The 5,000-nt window shown below is 43.9% G+C and overlaps 1 protein-coding gene across 5 annotated transcripts in view; it reads right to left on the reverse strand.

Annotated features, from left to right (window-relative positions):
• Positions 1-5,000, reverse strand: part of LOC135109284 (CCR4-NOT transcription complex subunit 6-like) — a 91,483-nt gene that overhangs the window by 56,828 nt on the left and 29,655 nt on the right. The gene's annotated exons all lie outside the window — the stretch shown is intronic.

Raw genomic sequence — 5,000 nt, forward strand, 5'->3', positions numbered from 1 at the left:
ACGTATGAAAATTTCTTCTGCTATTTGATATACGATACTGAGTCAAGAGATTGCTCAGGACGGAAAATATTCAACTGAGTGACGGCCTGCCTGCCTCCCTGCCTGACTGACTGGTTCACTGACTCACTGACTGACCAATATAATAGAAGTGGCTCCATACAAATCAAAGGTCATAAGCATTATATAGAAAACAAGGGAAAAGAGGAGAAAAAAATGTGAAAGGTATATACAGAGAGAGAGAGAGAGAGAGAGAGAGAGAGAGAGAGAGAGAGAGAGAGAGAGAGAGAGAGAGAGAGAGAGAGAGAGAGAGAGAGAGAGAGAGAGAGAAAGGATGTGGTCAGCAGGTAATTGAAGCTACGAAAGAGAAAAGGTGTGACACAAGAATAACACGGAAGGTTTGGGGGGGAATGGAAGTCAGGTGAACGGCGACAGAGGGGGGGGGGGGAGGAAGAGGATGGGGAGGAGGCGTGTGTCCCCCATTGAGGGTTACTATGCAACGGTACCGCTACCCCACCAGACAGTAAGCTGAGCGGGGCAGCGGCACCAGGTCACCAGAAGCCCTAACCGTGGGCCGCTCAGCTCGTCTTGTGGCGGGTGTGTAGGAAGACAGGCAACGGAACTGGGAATAGAGAACACTGTGTCTCACTGAGTAAATAGAGAGTAGATCAGCTCCTCAGAAAGACACCAAGATAGGAAAAGTGCGTCTCTCTAAACAAGTCAACAGAACTCCTTATGCTGCAGGAATACACGCAATGGCAGCAAAGAACACAAAACAGTACGCCTTGTTGAGTAAATGGATAGTAGATTAGATGTGTGCCTCATTGAGTAAATAGAGTAGATCAGCTCCTCAGAAAGACACCAAGATAGGAAAAGTGTGTCTCTCTAAACAAGTCAACAGAACTCATGCTGCAGGAATACACGCAATGGCAGCAGGGAACACAGAACAAAGCGCCTTGTTGAGTAAATGCATAGTAGATTAGATTCTCAGATTATGGGAAGACGCACAACGATAACAAGGTTCAGTGTGCATAGGTAAACAAATGGACAGTAGATTAGATTACCAGGCTATAGGAAGATAAGCAACGGGAATGGGGAACAGGGAACATTGTGCCTCGCTAAATGAGTAGTAGATTTGATTTTCAGGTTGTAGAAAGACAAGATGATAAGGATAATAACAGTGTGCCTCGCTAAATAAATAGGTCAGCTCATTACATTGTACAAACCCACTAAGATAACACTGAGATAGGAATATTGTGCCTCTGAATGGACAGATAAAAAAAAACTCCTTACTTTGAAGAAAAAAAGAAAAAAAAGGTATTAAAATTTCTATATAAACTCACAGATTTATATAACTCTTCAGCCTGTAGAAAAAACAAAAACAAACACAAGGAAACTAAATACAAATAAAGTACCTTTCAATAAACAGATAAACAGATAAGTCTTTAGGCTGTTCACACACACAAAGTAATACAAGACACCAATAATGTGCCTCTTTCTAACAGGTAACAGAACAACTCCTTATGTTCCTGTATTCCTTTCCAGTTAATCATGTACTAATACCTGTAAAACCACACACCAGGTAGGAACAGTGTACCTTGCTCACTAGATAAACGTAAGTAGGATACGAACTCTGTAAGTGATGAACGTTGTGTGCTTCAGCTACAAGTGTTGTAGTATTAACTGGGATGTATAAAAAGGAAAAGTAGGAAAACACTGTATGCTTCCAAAGTGAATGTGCAGGTTACGTATAAATTCACCAGATGTTTAATGTTTAAATGCCTCAGTGTGTTTACAGGCACACTTTCTCTAACCCCTCCGCTGTCTTTTGCATTACTGTGTGCTCTACTCAACACGTATTTATCATGACTGAAAGCTAAAAATGGAAATAATTCACTATCATTAGTATTATCAACAGTTGCAAATTTTACTGAGCCTGTCGTAGAGATCCTGTTCCCCCCCCCCAACACACACACACACACACACACACACACACACACACACACACACACACACACACACACACACACACGCCGCGAGCGATAGGAACAAGGAACTCAGCAGGTAAGTCGAGTTAATATTTCTCTTTCAACTTTTCATCTTCCACACACACACACACACACACACACACACACACACACGAAACATCCCACATACCCTCTCTAAACAGACACGCAGATGGATAGATATTGAGTCAACTAAGCGCGGTAAGTCAAGGTAATGTTTCTCTTTCAACTCTTCATCCCTCTTTGTTCGGCGTATTAATCCGGGCATTTCTTTGGCCGGCTAGACAAAGCTGCCGCCCTCACCACAAGCTCCGTTGGGTTTGCTGATGAAAACCTCCCGCCAATCTATTGTACTTGAGCCCCTGGTGAGATGGAAGAGGGCGCGACGACTTCCATGACGGGGAAACTAATTCATGTGGGAATATCAGTGTCAGTCAGTCAGTCAGTCAGTCAGTCAGTCAGTCAGTCAGTCTCTCTCTCTCTCTCTCTCTCTCTCTCTCTCTCTCTCTCTCTCTCTCTCTCTCTCTCTCTCTCTCTCTCTCTCTCTCTAAACACGAGAGATTGATAGACAAAGACAAGAAGAAGAATTAGATTTGTACACCATCTCTCTCTCTCTCTCTCTCTCTCTCTCTCTCTCTCTCTCTCTCTCTCTCTCTCTCTCTCTCTCTCTCTCTCTCTCTCTCTCTCTCAAGGCAGACAGATGGAAGGACAGGCAGGCAGACACAAACGTACATGCTAAATAGAGACTGATAGACGGAAAAGCAGACAGATAGATGGACAGATACACACATAAACATACATTAAAGGAGAGAGAGAGAGAGAGAGAGAGAGAGAGAGAGAGAGAGAGAGAGAGAGAGAGAGAGAGAGAGAGAGAGAGAGAGAGAGAGAGAGAGAGAGAGAGAGAGAGAGAGAGAGAAGCCTACCACTCATACTAATAAAGTGACCTGAAGGTTTGCAGACAGACAGACGGACAGAAGACTTGATAACAAAACTCTATCTCTTTGTCTAGTCCACCATGCCCACCTCTGTTGATTGTGCCGAGTCAGTGGGCAGGTTTAAAGGAGTAGATAGACTTAAAGATGGTAATGATAGGTTGACACAGGCATGCTTTGTACAGGAACTCCCACTTGTAGACCTGGCAGCTTCTTGCAACTTCACCCATGCTCTTGTTTTGCGTACTGGATAGGGCGAGAAATAACAGGTAAAAGCTTGATTTGAAGAAAGAAACGAGGAATCTGGTTCTCAAGTATTGGTTGATGAATGAGCTGACTCGGGATTCATGTTGGTACTGCTGAGTTATTGGGGAGCTTTAGATGGTAGGTGGAAATGGGTAGGTATGTTATATACACAGGGACTCCCACGTGTAGGCCTAATTAATATATCCACCTTCCCTTAGATTCTAATTCACTTAAGTATTACGAAGACCCCTATGAACACTATCTATCAGTCAGTAGTTTTACGCAAGGACTCCCAAGTGTAGGCCTAATTAATCTATCCACCTTCCCTTAGATTCTAATGCACCTAAATATTATGAAGACCCATATGAACACTATCTCTCTATCAGTCAGTAGTTTTACGCAGGGACTCCCACGTGTAGGCCTAATTAATCTATCCACCTTCCCTTAGGTTCTAATGCACCTAAGTATTATGAAGATCCATATGAACACTATCTCTCTATCAGTCAGTAGTTTTACGCAGGGACTCCCACGTGTAGGCCAGACAACTTCTTGCATCTTCCCTTACGAAAAGTACTTAAGTATTTCTCATGACCCGTATGGACACTATCCTCTTATCAGTGTTCTTGCCTCAACACATGGGCGAGACGAAATACTCCCACGATACGCAGGGAGACTAGTGACAGGTGTTCCCTATCTCAGTCACTGAGTTCCCGTCGCAGCACGTGGGGATGCAAACCTGCCCGTGTTTTTGTAAGGGTCTCAAATAAGTCACGTGTTTATGGGAAGATAAAAGGTGTGTGTGTTGGTGGGGAAGATGTGTGTGTGTGTGTGTGTGTGTGTGTGTGTGTGTGTGTGTGTGTGTGTGTGTGTGTGTGTGTGTGTGTGTGTGTGTGTGTGTGTGTGTGTGTGTGTGTGTGTGTGTGTGTGTGTGTGTGTGTTTTGTTTAATTGCATGTTACCTAAGAGAGAGAGAGAGAGAGAGAGAGAGAGAGAGAGAGAGAGAGAGAGAGAGAGAGAGAGAGAGAGAGAGAGAGAGAGAGAGAGAGAGAGAGAGAGAGAGAGAGAGAGAGAGAGAGAGAGAGAGAGAGAGAGAGACCCAAACAGACAACAACAAACACCCACACATGGTAAAACAGACTCGCAAGGTCAGGCTGGTCGGGTGAGCAGGATAAACCACACAGGTGCATGGAGACAAACACAGACAGACAAACACACACAGACAAACACACATACAAACACACAAACAAAAGAACACACAAAAAAATTATATACCAAAACCAAATTAAACCCATTCACTACTACAAACAGCTGCCAAAACCCGACTACACCACGCGTTACTCCATCATAATAACGAGACATGACGCAATTACACTCAATAACTATACTGGACTATACGTAAGACTGCTGATAAGGAAAAGAACCACCCTTAACTTGATCCAAGCCTCTAATGACACCTTAAATATAAATCTAATCGAGAACTGAAAGGATTGGGCAACGTACCGACCACATGGCGTGCAATTAGGAGGTCAACGTTGAAATGTCACTGTATAAAAAGAAAGAAAAAAAAAGAAACGAAACAAGTGAACGCTGAGGCTATTAGAAAGGTAGAAAGGTGCGAGGAGGGCGGAGGACACACAGGTACAGACATACAAACACACAGACAAGCAGGCAGGCAGGTAGGAGGGACGAGGGAAGGTCAGAAGAGAGGGGAAAGGAGAATAGAAGAGAGTAAGCGTAGGATGAATGTGTTTCGTAGCCAAGTCAGTGGCGTTGGACAGGTGAGGTGTGTAGGTGCAGACGCAAACAGGTGTGGATGGTGA

The sequence above is a fragment of the Scylla paramamosain genome, chromosome 18 (assembly GCF_035594125.1).
Source record: "Scylla paramamosain isolate STU-SP2022 chromosome 18, ASM3559412v1, whole genome shotgun sequence".
Lineage (NCBI taxonomy): Eukaryota > Metazoa > Arthropoda > Malacostraca > Decapoda > Portunidae > Scylla > Scylla paramamosain.